General features: G+C 39.8%; 1 protein-coding gene and 1 long non-coding RNA gene across 3 annotated transcripts in view; one reads left to right on the top strand and one right to left on the bottom strand.

Moving 5' to 3' along the window:
- Positions 1 to 14,926, top strand: part of LOC146569377 (neural-cadherin-like) — a 101,973-nt gene that overhangs the window by 9,488 nt on the left and 77,559 nt on the right. The gene's annotated exons all lie outside the window — the stretch shown is intronic.
- LOC146569379 (uncharacterized) lies at positions 12,368 to 13,347 on the bottom strand. 2 transcript variants are annotated; one of them, XR_014893290.1, is made up of 4 exons: positions 13,260 to 13,347; positions 13,014 to 13,167; positions 12,769 to 12,896; positions 12,368 to 12,655 (listed from the first exon to the last, which is right to left on the bottom strand). It is a non-coding gene; the product is annotated as an uncharacterized LOC146569379 (long non-coding RNA). The 2 variants fall into 2 exon arrangements; XR_014893289.1 differs by having other exon boundaries at positions 12,769 to 13,167.

The raw sequence follows: 14,926 nt of genomic DNA, 5'->3' as shown, positions 1-14,926 counted from the left end.
CTTTGTTACTTTGGTCCCAGCTCTCTGCAGGTCATTCACCAGGTCCCCCCGTGTGGTTCTGGGATCTTTGCTCACCGTTCTCATGATCATTTTGACCCCACGGGATGAGATCTTGCGTGGAGCCCCAGATCGAGGGAGATTATCAGTGGTCTTGTATGTCTTCCATTTTCTGATGATTGCTCCCACAGTTGATTTTTTCACACCAAGCTGCTTGCCTATTGTAGATTCACTCTTCGCAGTCTGGTGCAGGTCTACAATACTTTTCCTGGTGTCCTTCGAAAGCTCTTTGGTCTTGGCCATGGCGGAGTTTGGAGTCTGACTGTTTGAGGCTGTGGACAGGTGTCTTTTATACAGATGATGAGTTCAAACAGGTGCCATTCATACAGGTAACGAGTGGGGGACAGAAAAGCTTCTTACAGAAGACGTTACAGGTCTGAGAGAGCCAGAGATTTTCCTTGTTTGAGGTGACCAAATACTTATTGTCCACCCTGATTTACGAATAAATTCTTTACAAATCCTACCATGTGGATTCAAGGATTTTTTTTTCACATTCTGTCTCTCACAGTTGAAGTGTACCTCTGGTGCAAAGTACTGACCTCTGTCATCATTTTAGGTGGGGGAACTTGCACAATCGGTGGCTGACTAAATACTTTTTTGCCACACTGTAAACAGTCAGTCAGTGCCCTTCTTTAGCCACAATTACCGTTTTTTGCTATGCTATTGCTGACTGAAAAGTTCAGGATTTATATTTGTCTTTTTTAAATTGGGCATTGCTGAAATCGCAGCGTTTCCCTTTGAGTAAATGTAACTAGCTCAGAACTAGCTAGTTACAGAACTAGCTGTAACTAGCTTTGAATCTTGACAATTATTGACTGCCACTTACTCACTTACTGGTCTGTGAATTGGCTTCATTTTTCGGGGCAGCACGATGGTTAGCACTGTTGCCTCACAGCAATAAGGTCCTGAGTTCAATTCCACCATCAGGCCGGGGTCTTTCTGTGTGGAGTTTGCATGTTTTGTGTTTGCGTGGGTTCTTCCTGGGTACTCCGGCTTCTTCCCACAGTCCAAAGACATGCACTTAGTGGGGATAGGTTAATTGGAAACTCTAAATTGCCCATAGTTGTGAATGTGAGTTCGAATGGTTGTCTCTGTCTATGTGTTAGCCCTGTGACACACTGGCAACCTGTCCAGGGTGTACCCCGCCTCTCGCCCAAAGACAACTGGGTGAGAGGCGACACGACACGACACACACAACCCTGAAAAAGGATACGCAGAAGCAAATGGATGGATTTATTATTATTATTAGTAGTAGTAGTAGTAACCGTTTGTCGTAGAGACGCTGTTCGTACCTCAGAATGACTGGCTCGTTTGTGCACTGGTCCTGCCGCTGCTTTGGTGCATAGTAGTATTACTGCTCACTTCTTCTTCCTTTGTATTCTCAAGGTTCTGAGTTCAAGTGTACCATGGGGCACTCTTCATGATCAAGCAGAGCTGTATGCTCTATGGAATGATACTACTCTAAAAGGACACTGTGCCACTTTGTTAGGTACACTTATGTTCACTGTACAGCAACAAGCTGTTTGATTATACCGAGAGAAAAGGGCTACTTTTCTCATGTCACGCCACATTGATTTGAATATCCTTGGTGGACTGTTTGACCTGTGTCTCACCATAGTGTGGCTGCGGCCTGCTGTGGCACACTTTCCACTAACTCATGTGGGACATGCAAGTTTTGAGTTTTCTTGCGTTGCCGTTTGAGTTAGTGGGTTAATACATGTTCTTTAACGTTTTGGAAGCTGAAGGTTGTGAGTTCGACTACAGCTTGGCCCACTTTTTTCACCATGCTCCCATGAACCTACAGTATGATTAACAGAAACACACTTCAATTTCAGAATGTCTGCCTCTTTATTAGGCACACCTGTTTTCATAAACAAGCTGTTTATCAACAACTTTTTGCTCCCATCGACAGCAAGCCACAGTCCGAGTCTGCAAGTAGCAAGTATCCCAACACCTTCGCCTGGAGTTGCGAATTCTAGATATTATTATTTTTATTTAAAATTGTCTTTTTTAATCCATCTACACATTTTCCCAATCACTTGCTCAGTCAGACTCACTGTCACAAGGCAGAAATCAAGGCACACCCTGGGTAGTCTATCACAGGGTTATAATTATTAGAGATGCAGTGATTGCAATTTTCTTGTCCAGTTCTTTTGGCCTGTCAATAAAGAGTGTTTGCCAGTTTAGAGTTTCTTTTCTTAAGCGCTGTAATTTACAGCATATACAAAGAAAAAACAACACAAAATATTCTTTTCACAATGAAATAAATAGTTAAAACTTTACTATTTCCCCCAGATCTCAGTAAAGTAGATCTCTGACTGAAACAACTGAAAATAAAGTACTCAGCTATAAGAAGGAGCGCTGTTACAAATAAATAACTAAGAATGAGTTGCTGTACAGTCACCTTGACATTTTTTACCTTACCAAACAAAAGTAGGTGCAACAGATTTATATAACAAACCAAATGTCAGTTACTTACATCATCTTCTAGTATGTTTAGAACCTCACCAGATAACAAGACATCCGCCCTTTTCTCTTTTTCACTCGTCTCCATAATTTTCCTCGTAATTGCTGTGATCTTTTCACTGCTCATACCTAAGACTCTCACTGAGGCTGCTGTCTTGTGGTTGGCTCTGAGCATTGTGTAGCTTTAGCTTTAGCCACTCTGCCTTTAAAATGTCAGTGTTCAGCTGGGGTGGAGGTGACTGCATAACTGTCTTTACAATTGGGATGAATGTGTCACTAAGGGAAAATTATCTTTAGGGACTGAAATAATTATTTTTGTATCAGCTTGCTATCATATTTAAAATGGGATGTATGTGGATTGAATCGTTCTTGGAACCAGCCCCCAAGTGACCATTTCAAGAACTGCAGTTTTTAGTTGGCGTTTAATGTGATTTTGTCACGTCTGGCCTTTAACTAAAGTTTAAGATCACACATTGCTCTGATCTGGGGTCAGACTGGTAAACCCCGTGTACCAGAACAAGCTGTTAAGGAAGGAAGTTAAGACGTTTAGTCAATGTCAGCCCCCAAAAATAATTAAAGCTCAAGAAATGTGGACTATTTCTGTTATTCTGTGGGCCATCTTGGAATTACAGAAACGTAGGCATTCAGCCCACACTCATACTGTATATCACACATGTTGTGTGTGGTGCAGCAGGAGATGAGTGCAAGCATATGTGCTGTCGCACAGGGCTGTGAGGATAGTCATGGCGACAGGGAGTTTTTATTCGGCCAAGGGTCTGCATTATTGATGCCCATTACCACAGACATTGTCAGCTCAAGACATTGCACAGAGGCAGGCGCTGTCAGGTAAATGTCTTGCTGACCTCCAATAGCACAGATTCTCAGTATTCCTCTGTGCAGCCCGATGTCTACCTGTGTGATAAATGAGCACAGCTCACACATTGAACAAGAAGCTTATCACCAGTGGAGAAGCTTTTGTTTTAATAAATCTAATCCATGATGCTCTGACACCAGCTTAGCGGGAAACAAAGGTGTGAGTTTGGGGGTTTTGTTGACATAATTTAATCATCTGCTATTGTGTTTGCCTTGTTTCCCTTAATGCGGAATGATTTGTAATGAACCGGTTATGCTTTAGCTCATTGGCTCGCTGCCTCATCTGCCACTTCCTCCATCCATCTAAAACTTTTGTTTTTGCCCCACCTTTGCATGCTGGGTAGTCTCTCTGTGACATTTCCCCAGAGAGCTGAATTGATTTTGTGGTATTGATTAACTAGGAGCAGTTTTGCTCACAGTCACAAAACATCACTTTAAACAACAATTTATATGTCGCCGAACAGGCTGTGACAGACTGTTGCTGATAGTTTACAAACTGGCAGAGAGGTAGGTGTGTGATTGAGTCGAAGGGCTGATAGAACTGTCCTGAAGCACTCTAATGAATCAGCCTTTCAGACAAGCCTGCCTATAGGCTAGAATGAGCAAAGGAAAATTGGAGCTAGCGCTGGGATATGTCGTGGGAATTCAGTGCTCGTGTTTATTTATCTATTTGGTCTTGAATTTTTCAACCTTTTGTACCCAAAGGTCCAATTAACTGAGCATAACAATGGTTGCAGCCCTGCATTCGGTGGCTCAAGAAGGCACTGAAAAACACACAGGACATGGACAACTTTGAAATCTCTGCCGGGTGAACTGTGAACAAGGAGATTTCTTAATGCTGTGCAAAAGATCACATGGCTGGCCAAGTTTCCTAGTGAGATGTTTTGACATGCCGTGAACTTTGCTTTGGAGCAAAGCGGGCAAATTGCAGAAATTGTAGTAATTGCGTGGCACCAATTTTCACATCCTTTTGTTAAGAAGATGAAAATCAGTGCCATCCAAAATGAGATGGTAGAGTGAAGAAAAAGGGTTGCAAAAGTTTCGTCTCACTGGCGATCAAAAAGACTATAGAGAAGACTAGGGAATTGAGGCCCAGATTAGAAGATGTGTTTGAAGATGATGTCCATCTCATGGTTCGGTTATTTAATCCATTGCAGAAAAACAGACAGAGAGAGAGAGAGAGTCCAACTGATTGCAGGAGCAGGTGTCTTAGATGTGGAGATAATGTAGTGCCTCTCAGGGCTGATGGGCATCGAGGGGGGAGAGCAGCTACATGCTACATTGCTATATGGATGTTTAAAATTAGAGTTTGAGACAGTTGCAGAGATGAAGAATGATATGCAGACAAAGGATCTTAAGATTGTGGGTGACACACAAAAGACAGTATTTGTTCTGATTGTTTCCTGATCTGTCTGTTGTATGCTTCTGTTATGTTCCTCCTTTCTGTACTTGGACATTTCTGCTTTATCTGTTCCAATCTTGGCTCAGGCATGTGCTTGTGGAGCATGCGTTTTTATTTCTCTAAATGTGTTCCAGCTACGAATTTGTGTCTGTTCTCAGCGGAACCACTGAACGTGCAAGGCTTTTTTTTTTCTCCTCATCTATCTTTCTCGCTGCCTCGACAGTGTAGAGCTTAACTCTGTCGACTAATCAGACCATATGGTCTCCACAGTCTTATGATGTGCTGAGAAGGATGGGATAGGGATGTTACGGTGTCATAAGTAGTGCCAGCCTTGCTGTGGAAACAGGGAAGCATGCACCACTGCCACGCATTAAGGATCAAGAATTAGAATTAAGTTTCCTGCAGCTCTTAAACCCGCTTTTGTTGAAAATTAAATAAAGAAAATGGCAGGGAAAGGGATCCTTTCAGTTTTGCTTTCAGCTTTCTTATTCTGCAAGAACTCTGTTGCCTAGGCTCTGTCCACAGTTTTGCATGTCATTTTTCACAAGTTATCGACTCATAATTACTTCTGCCCTTTCTGCCCTGACACTGCAGCTGCCATTTAATCGAGTAATTTCAATAATTAATTGTGTGAATGTGCGATAAGTTAGTTTTGATGGATATCTCTAACTGAGAAATGGCTGCGTTTGTCAAACACTAAATTGAGGATCTTACCATAAATGTTCAGTCCGCCCCGTGAATAATTGTGCGTTCAAAGTTACAAATGAGTCACTCAGCTTGTCTTAATATTTGGATTGAGTGCAAGATCACCCTATATTTACACTAAATCCAACTGATGGAGTGTTACTACTTTTAATAATGTTAGTATGAGCTCATCCACTGTGAGCGCGTGAACATTATCACAGATTTGGGGCATTAAGGTTGATTATGAATTTACTATAATCATGAATTTCTGTTGTTAACATAGCTGTGATAGCAGATATTGTGATTAATTGTGATGACATGGGGAGGTTTAAGACTTGGATTTCCTCGCACACAGTGGGTGATAAACATTGATCTTTTTTAATCTTGCTGGCCTGCTGCTAATGACGGGAGATGATGGTCCACACAGGACAGACTGCTCACGGGATTAGATATCTAAATGAGGAGTTTATCCTCTCTTCCTCTTCCCCCATTGCCAGTAAGCCCGCCTGCAATCGCATGCTGAGTTACAGTTTAATGCATGTGGACTAGTATAGTGTATAGCATGTTACTGTGCATCTTTGTCTAAACACACATGGACAAAACATGTCTGTGTGTGTTTAATCGAAGTGCATTCATGCAAGTGTGGAGGAGCACTGTCAGAGCTCAAGTCCCGCTTCACGCAGCTGCTCCATACTAATCTGCTGTACTTCCGCAGGAACACATTTGCTGTGCTCAATACATTATTGTACTTTTGCACATAACAGATAGTGATGGGGTGTTCCCGGAATGCCTCCTTCTATGGTGTGCTAAACAAACACAGTCCAGTTCTGGTTTCAGTGATAGATTAATGCTGTCTCACCCATACACTGTGGCTTGTTTTCCCATTAAACCTGTGCGGCTGCCTCTGTTGCTTCTGCCTGGCCCTGGTTTTGCGTTTGTATTCATGTGTGTAGCATCTGAGCTCGTGCACAGGCTGTGTGTTTGTTGGTTTGCCTACACGAGTGTGTCTATGGAAAGATATCGAAAGTGCTCCTTGGACCACCCCTATCAATCACCAACTCAGAAGGAAATGGAGAGAGGGATAGACGATCGAAAGAAAGATGGAGGTCACCACAGAAAGAAGCATCCAGAACGAGGGAGAGGGGAGTCAGAGGAAAAATGGATGGAACAGTCCAGGCTGGCTCTGATTGAGCTGGGTAGTGTAGTTTATATCCTTTATAGATAAGGCTGGGGAGCACTGCTCAGCAGCTTCCTCCCCCTGTAGCTTGAACTGAGAGTGATAATAAGAAAGCGTGAATGGGGCAAATTGAATTAATGCTGCGGCACACCATAAAGGCCCTAACTATAATGCATTTTAAAATCCTATAATGAGGAAAGAGCTAAAATAATTTCACACTCCAGTGAAGAAGATGGCCCTGTAACAGATTTTGGGCCTGGCCAACACTGCTAGGGCTTTTGTCATTTAATGTGACTCTAGGTGCTATGCTGAAATGATACTTACTCTTACTTGCTTGGGTGCAGCGAGGTGCTCGAGGCAAACTTGGTCAACAGCCTGTTCAAATTCCTGCAACACGTACCAAGCAAGGAGAGACTGGTGCCTGCTGACGTCTCACTCGGGTCAGTTTTTAAAGTCTCGGGGTAAAACGCTGTTGCAGGGAGGGCACATCTGCCGCAAAAGTGCTCCTCATTACTCTCCATTAAAAGCCTATTCAGTGATGGGGACAGCAGTACAAGTTGGAACCTTTCCCGTTTGTATCCACATATACATACTTCCTATGTACACATAAAAAGCTCAGATGTGTCTTTTTGTATATACATGTGGGGAAAGACAGAAAGCACTTCTCACTGCCTTTGCATGCTTTCAGCTATGGCTTCCTCATCATTAGAGTCACACCGCCATAAAGCTGAAATTACCTCTCCATCATCAAACCTTGGAGAGTGAGAAAGATAGCTCTCTGACACATACTAACACTAACAGACGGGAGCTGATAGAGACTAATGACCAAATGAAAGCCTCTGCTATGAACCGTACACCTTTCTGGTTGGAATGGAAGAGAGCAGTCTGGTATCAACCGGTATTTCCTCTTCTCTTCTCTTCTCTTGTTTACAGTTGGGTTGGTTGGAACACTGTATACTTTCCACTTAACCGCAGGTGATTGTGAGCTGATTGGTCACGCATGTATGGCCCATAGATGCCAAAATGAAGCACCATGCATGCAGGCAGATATAGATATGCTTACACATGAAAGCCCACACACGCCACATGAATGCACAAACAAGACACAAATGAACTTCTGTGTAAACTATACCCAAAAACGCATGCATGGTGAGTACAAGTTAGAGAAAAAACAAACAAACCAAACTACACCGCATATTCCTTGCTCCAGGCAGCCAAATAAAAGCCCAAAGCAAGGTGTGAAGCAGGGCACTGAGAGTCCAAACAATTTATATCAGATCCTCTTACTGAGAGATTGCACTGGAATATTCAGTCTTGCAGTGTCATTTAGATAAAGTCCCCTTGCCAATTTTCCAAATGACTGCGAACTGTATGACAGGGTGTGCATATGTGCCACTGTGCATCATGTTATTCACAGGGTGGTGGGCTGCTGAGTGGAAGGGTGGTTGAGAACACTGTAAACTGTACTGTACATATGCTTGAGTAAATATTAGTTCCACCCCAAGTGTCAATTTGAAATGCAGCCGTATCGTTCCATCTCAAATTTGAGAATAGAAAGCACACTTCACAACCAGCTCTAATTATCTATATAACACATAGCTGCGAAGTTACAATACTTGACTACTAATGGAGCTCTTATGTAAATCTAACCTAATACCAGTGTGTACAGTTATTCCTCCCCAGTTTAATTTGATTTGAGAAAATACAAGGTATCCCACACACTGTCAATCACTTGGACTTTGAATTTCATTTTCAAATATCCACCAGGAAGCTCCAGTTGTTTAGTTTTCTTCATCTGCCCATCAAAGGCTCAGCGAGTAGACAGGTCTTTATAGAAATGAGCCGAGATATGCTTTAACAGTTTATTCTCACACAATAAATGGACTGTCTATAGCTCCCGTGAGGGCGACTTCAACTTCCAATCTTCATTAATGTTAGAGAAAGCCCAAAGAGAAAACTCTTTCACAGCCTAGACAAAGCACAAAAAGCATTTTTCATCCAGGGTCTTTAAACACTGAAGCCACCTGCCTGAAGAAATGTGAACAGCAACGCTGTATATTCTTTTAAGAAACAACTGAAAGCCTAATTATCTTGCATTCAACAGTCAACCTGTTACTGCCCTCATTATGCTGTAGGGGCTAATATTGATTTGCTGGGAGCACAGGCTTCTGTTGGCTTTAATGATGTATTTAACATTTGTTGAAATGTTAGGAGGATTTGCAGTGTTTTCTTTTTTTCATGTGTGTTGGTGGTACTTCTCTGCTGTCTGTTTTGACTATTGCTGGCATTGCTGATGCATTGTTAACGGTTTTATCTTCAAGGATAAGGGACTATGATCAATATTTTATATACATAAAAAAGCTATGCAGCGCATTTAAAGTGACCTTCAGCTCTTTTTTCCTGCTTTTCCAAATACAGCACAACTGTGTTTTGCTTATTGCCTGAATCACTGTTGTTTTTAACCACACCAGGCAGCAGCACAGCTACATAGTATGTCAATAAACCTTTGGTGAATTGGCTGGAATTTATACCTGCATAAGATACGATATCCTTCAGTTCATATCTTTGCAATTGGTGCAGTTTGTATAAATAATTTGTGTAATTCTGACACTATTTGGTATTTGATAAGATTTTGAACTATCCAGTTATGTGGCTACCTGTGACCATAAGGTGCCAGTGGCAGAATAAAAAGTCACACTTTTGTCAAGCTTAACTAAAGTTAGTAAGCTAAGCTACCAGAGGGCATAACATTTTCTCGAAATTTCTAAAATACAAAATCCTGAACGCTTGGTGCTCTGAACCAGTGAACCATTGAATCACTCACTCTTGTGTCAAAGCCTTTGCATAGTCTCCCATTTAGTTATTCTGCAAAACTATAAACACATTTTAAAATACACTTAATGTACTGGACAATATAGATCAAAAAATGTTTACGCTGTATATACCTAATCAAGGTGTATAGGCTTTGCCACATTCTCTGATTTACTTGTCATTGATAAATAAGAAAGTGGCCACTTTTGTGAGTAAATCATAGTACACTGGAATAGTATACATGGGAATATGGGAAGCAGGATAATAAGAGATAAAGAATGTAACCTAATCTCAGCAGATAGTCACCATAATCACTGAATTTTTGACTGAATTGCAGGAATGTTACATTGATTTTCTTTTTGTGAGCTGCATACCCCCTGTTTTTTGACGTAGTATATAATGAATGCTCAGTAGTGTCATTATTTATACGGGCTGTGTGTATGTGTGCGTGCGTATGTGCATGTTCTGAAAACATTGTGTGGTTTTGAGCACAGATAAAACTGTTTTGATGTGAGTGGTTTTGCCAGAAGGTTTTGTGAATGTAGTCTGAAAAATGGCTTTTGTGTTTCCAGTTTTGAGAAAAGGGAGGAATCTTTTGAAAAATACGTCTTAGCAATTGTGAAAAAATGTGACTCTTGGAATTCATTTCAAGAAAATTTTTGGAAGGACTGTTTGTGAAGTAGGGGAAAATTAGACATCACGTCACAATTTTACAAGTATCAAACTGAAATAAAAAAACTCGATGTTTTTAAAGAGCATATCACAAAGTAATCACTAATTACTACTCACAAACTAGGGATCCAGAATCTTAAGTCTTGAATGATGTGGATGCGGTTTACTAAAAGAAGCTGGTACTGAGAAGTGGATGAAATGTAAAGTGTGTTTGTATTTTTGGAGACTTGCAAAACAATCAAAGAGGACTTGACTTAGATGTCCTTGACATTTTCTGATGTCGTGTATAATAAATGCTCAAATGTTATTCGAGTTAGTTATGTGTGTGATCTGAAAACATGGGAATTTGAGCACACTGTCAGAGGGTATTTAAAAGAAATATAGTTTTACAAGTTGGCTGGTTGGTTGTGTTTCAGGATTTAAGAAAAGGGTGAAAGGTTTTAAGAAATGTATCCAAGAAATTACAAATAAATAAATAAATGTTATTTTTTGGCACCTTTCACCTTACGTCACATTACAACACAGAATTAACAACAAAATCAACATTAATAACACAAAAGCTAGAAAGCTCTAAAATCCAGGAATAATGATTGAAACATGAGGGTTATAGTTGATATGCAGATGTGAACAGGTGGGTGTTGCGCTGAGATGCAACTGTGTAACAGAGTGCCTGGCTGATGAAGGTGGAATAGATGATGGTTGTGGCAACCATGGTCTCAAGCCTGAAACAAGGGCCAGTCAGGCGAACGACTGGGGCACGGGAGCACGGGAAAGGGTGTGAGGATGATGGAAATTTGATAGATAAGAGGGGTCCAAGTTGTGGAGAGCTTTGAAAGTGACAAACAGAACTGTGTATTGGATTCACTGGAGAATGGGGAGCTAATAAAGCTGGATGACCAGTAGTATGATCTGTGAACTTGGTGTGGATGTGATCCTTGCTGCAGAGTTCTGTCTAATTTGGAGCAGATTAAGATGGGGTTTTTTTGCAGACACCAGAGAGAGTAGAATTACTATCATCCATGCAAAAGGTGACCAGGGCATGAACCAGAACCTCTGTCCTATGTTGAGTAAGAAAAGGGGCAAAGTCTTGAAATGCTTTGTAAGTGGAAGTAAGATGGTAAAAGAAAACAAAGCAAACAAAACAAAAAAGACGAGCATATCATTTCCCATGAGACACTCACTGTGGATTAAGTAAAAAAACAAAGGTTGCAGACATGAAAGTCCAAATATAAAAAAGACTAACAGACTAGAGGAAAAATAAGAAAAAGGTGGAGGACACAGAGCATGTGGTCTGTCAGCCTGAAATGATCACTGCAGCGTAAAAAACAAAAGAAAACAACAACAACAACAAAAAAAACAGCATCCGTGGGAAAGTACCAAGAAATGTGACTGTAAGTGATGATATTCAGTGATGATGGAAGTAATTGTTAACAAAAGATAAGATAACGGTGTTTAAACTATCGAAGGCCTGTGCTTTTCTTTGTGGAGCTTGCAAATTCTCCTCGTCTCTGTGTGGGTTTGCGTCCTCCCACAGTCCAAAGACACACACACACACACACACACACACACACACACACACACACACACACACACACTCTAACCTGTGACCCTGAAATGGATAAGTACAGGAAAATGTATGGATGGGAGATAATTTAAGATGAGATAATGAATACAAGAATATGTTTAAATTAAAACTTACATCCTTTGATTTAGTATTTTGTTTTCTTTAAATGCATTTATATTTATCTTTTTTTGTGTAGCTGTAAAAAATGTGTACACAGTAAAAAACCAAGTGTCAATTTTACACTTACAGAGTTGATTTTAACTCTGCTTCAGATAACATTTGGTCCCACTTAAAATTAGAGTTAAATTTACTCTATGGCCAGTGTTAACTTTTCAGTGTTAATTGTACTCAATTTAGTGTCAAAATTAACAACAAAATGTGTAAAAATATTTAACACTGAGGGTTATTCACACTGTTCAGAGAAATTTGATTACACTTTATAGAGCTATTTTTACTCAAAATTTAGTTTAATAATAGCACTCTGATGTGTAATAATATATCATTTTTATTTCTCTGTAGTGTGATTTTTTCATATTCATCTTATGATGCTATATTACTAAATAACTGTGATCTATCCTACATTATGGAAATAACAACAAATATACAGGTTAAAGTAACAGCATTTATTATGTTTCTCATTTCAATGTCATTTAATTAACGTAACAAACCTTTACAATTCACAGTTCTATGATGCTCACTAGAGAAAGCAATATGACATTTCCCCAATGTCGTAGTTGTTTGCAGAAAAGTAAAAAAGTTGGGCCATAATAAGACATAGTGGGCCCTAAAGAGTTCATCAAGGGCTCCTACTGAACCTGTCGCTTTACATGGAAGTGCATGCTTCTCAATCACAATGAAGGTGTGAATGCTGCTTCTTGTGGATCCCTGAATAAGAAGGTAGGGCTGACTGCTTCGGGTAAGTCAGATGCTGCTGTACACTGGTTCCAGCCTACAACAACACATTAAACAACAGTATTAAGTGACTATCCTCTGACAGTAGATTAGCTCAACTCACTGTCCATGAAAATAGAGGTGATGGAAAGTATATTTTAAACAACATACCTTTGGGAATTTGATGAGGTTATTGACAGCTTGAGATGCAGACATCTTTCCTGGTCTCTTTCGCCCTTGTGCAGATGGTGGTAGCAGATGTAGCAGCAGCAAGATAGTAGACAAGTCACTGTCCCAGCCTACAGACGAATAAACAAAGAATTATTCCAAAAATACATTGAATTGACAGAATTACCTATATAACCAACAATGGCAAATAAAAACAGTCACAATCATACCATTCTCAACTTCAGTACCTGACTCAGCATTGCACATTAACTCCAAGAACTCTGAGGTGGGGACAAGTCTATGACTTTCCTTTACAACCTTTGCTTTGAGATTGGTGAGCCACCTCTCCAAGAATTTGCTCCCAGTGACCTCACAAAACAGGAGTCGGAAATCTTGTTCTATCTGTAATGCAAAAATACCGAACATAGAGAAGTGTTTGATTGAATCCTGCCTACAAATTACATCAGTATCATTTAAATGATAAGTGAACTTACTTTTGGGAGATTTGCAAACTGAGACGCTTCTTTCCTCCACAGCTTTTCTTTGAATGGTCTTCAACCGCCATGCAATGTATCCTGAACTGCTCTCTGGATCGTAGTAATGTTTCTATGTAATTAAATAAACGAAGAAGGACTATGTTATCAACATTTCTGAGGGCAATTATGTATTTAATGTTGAAAAGTTCCCTTTACTTACATATCCATGTTGTGAATATGGGTCTTCCAGATATGGAGACAGAGCAACAATGCCCTGCGCATACATCACTCTTACGCTTTTAGGGGGAGATGTCCTAATGTATCAATTCAATAATTGGCATTAAACATCACAATTAAAAATAATACAATGTTTAAAATGTTTCTTTATATCTTACATTTTTGATTCTTACCCATGTCATTCTGTCATCTCAGCCTCAAGTATGTTTCTCATCCGTCTTCTGGTTGCATCTCTCAGAGATTTGGTTTTTACGTAGTCTTAAACCTTTCTATAAAATAGAAACATTACTTAATATTACTTAACATGCCATTAACATTGCTATCAGTTAATTTACACAAAATACATATTTCTTACTAAATAATGAGCAAAACTCTAAAGTAGTGTATGCCTTTGGTATTTGCTTAAAATAGTATAAACCAGTAAAGTTAACTTTATGGTAATGTTACCCACTTTTTCTGAAAGTATGTTCGCTTATGTAAGCTAATTAGCGATTATTAGCTTACTAATAAACGGTAATTTAGTTGTTCAAACTGTGCGATTTGACATGTGACAATGATATTATTTAGACAGCATTTAGAAGAAATACATAGTTAAAATGTTTTAGGTTCATATTAACGCAGTGAGAAGATAACGAACATCTGAACTTTTAGCAACTGCTAGCATGTAGCTACTGGAATGCCATTAAACCTATGGGTAAATGCTGCTAACATGTCCTCACTCGACATCAGTGAAACTATAAAGAGCTATTTAGTTTAAAAATACCTTTTTAAACAATGTTACCAGTCTGGGAATGTTAACTTCACTTACCTGACTGTGGCAGCTCTTCGGAGAAAATTCCCTGCGCATTAGAGCTCTGAGGCCGCACACGCCTGCGGACTGGTAATAATCAACACTGTGTGGAGTTAAGTCTTCACTGTGTGACTAACAAACTTTACACTGACTTTTAACTCTGATGTTAGAGCTGGTTTACTCCTCTTAGAGTTGTAAATACTCTATCTAGGTTAAAATAGGTTTACTCTGAAATATTGACACTCCATTTTTTTACTGTGTAGTTCTAAGAATTTTGTGGCTAACGGGGTTTTGGAAAACCCTAAAAAAATTATTATGATTATTATTATTATTATCATTATAAGAACAATGACTGGCTGGGACATACCTCAAAAACAAAGAGGATAATCTCCTTAAGATAGCTAGAGACCATGAAAGAACTAAGAAAACATTACCACTACGTTACAAAGCTGCTAAATCCAGAATAGAGCTCAAAGGGAGCTCAACATGCCAGTGATACAAATAATGGAAAACAAGCCAACCACCAGCTATGCCAGAAGAACAAAAAATAGATATCAGATAAATGTTATTATGAACACATACCCTCAATGGTAACTGAAAGTGATGAGGCTGCTGTACTATGGGATATATCAATACAAACTGATAAAGAAATCAAGAC

The sequence above is a fragment of the Mchenga conophoros genome, linkage group LG7, assembly GCF_057382185.1.
Source record: "Mchenga conophoros isolate Kocher_MC1m ecotype Shallow Benthic linkage group LG7, M_conophoros_male_GT1.1, whole genome shotgun sequence".
Taxonomy (NCBI): Eukaryota; Metazoa; Chordata; class Actinopteri; order Cichliformes; family Cichlidae; genus Mchenga; species Mchenga conophoros.
This window is presented reverse-complemented; position numbering and strand designations above follow the sequence as displayed.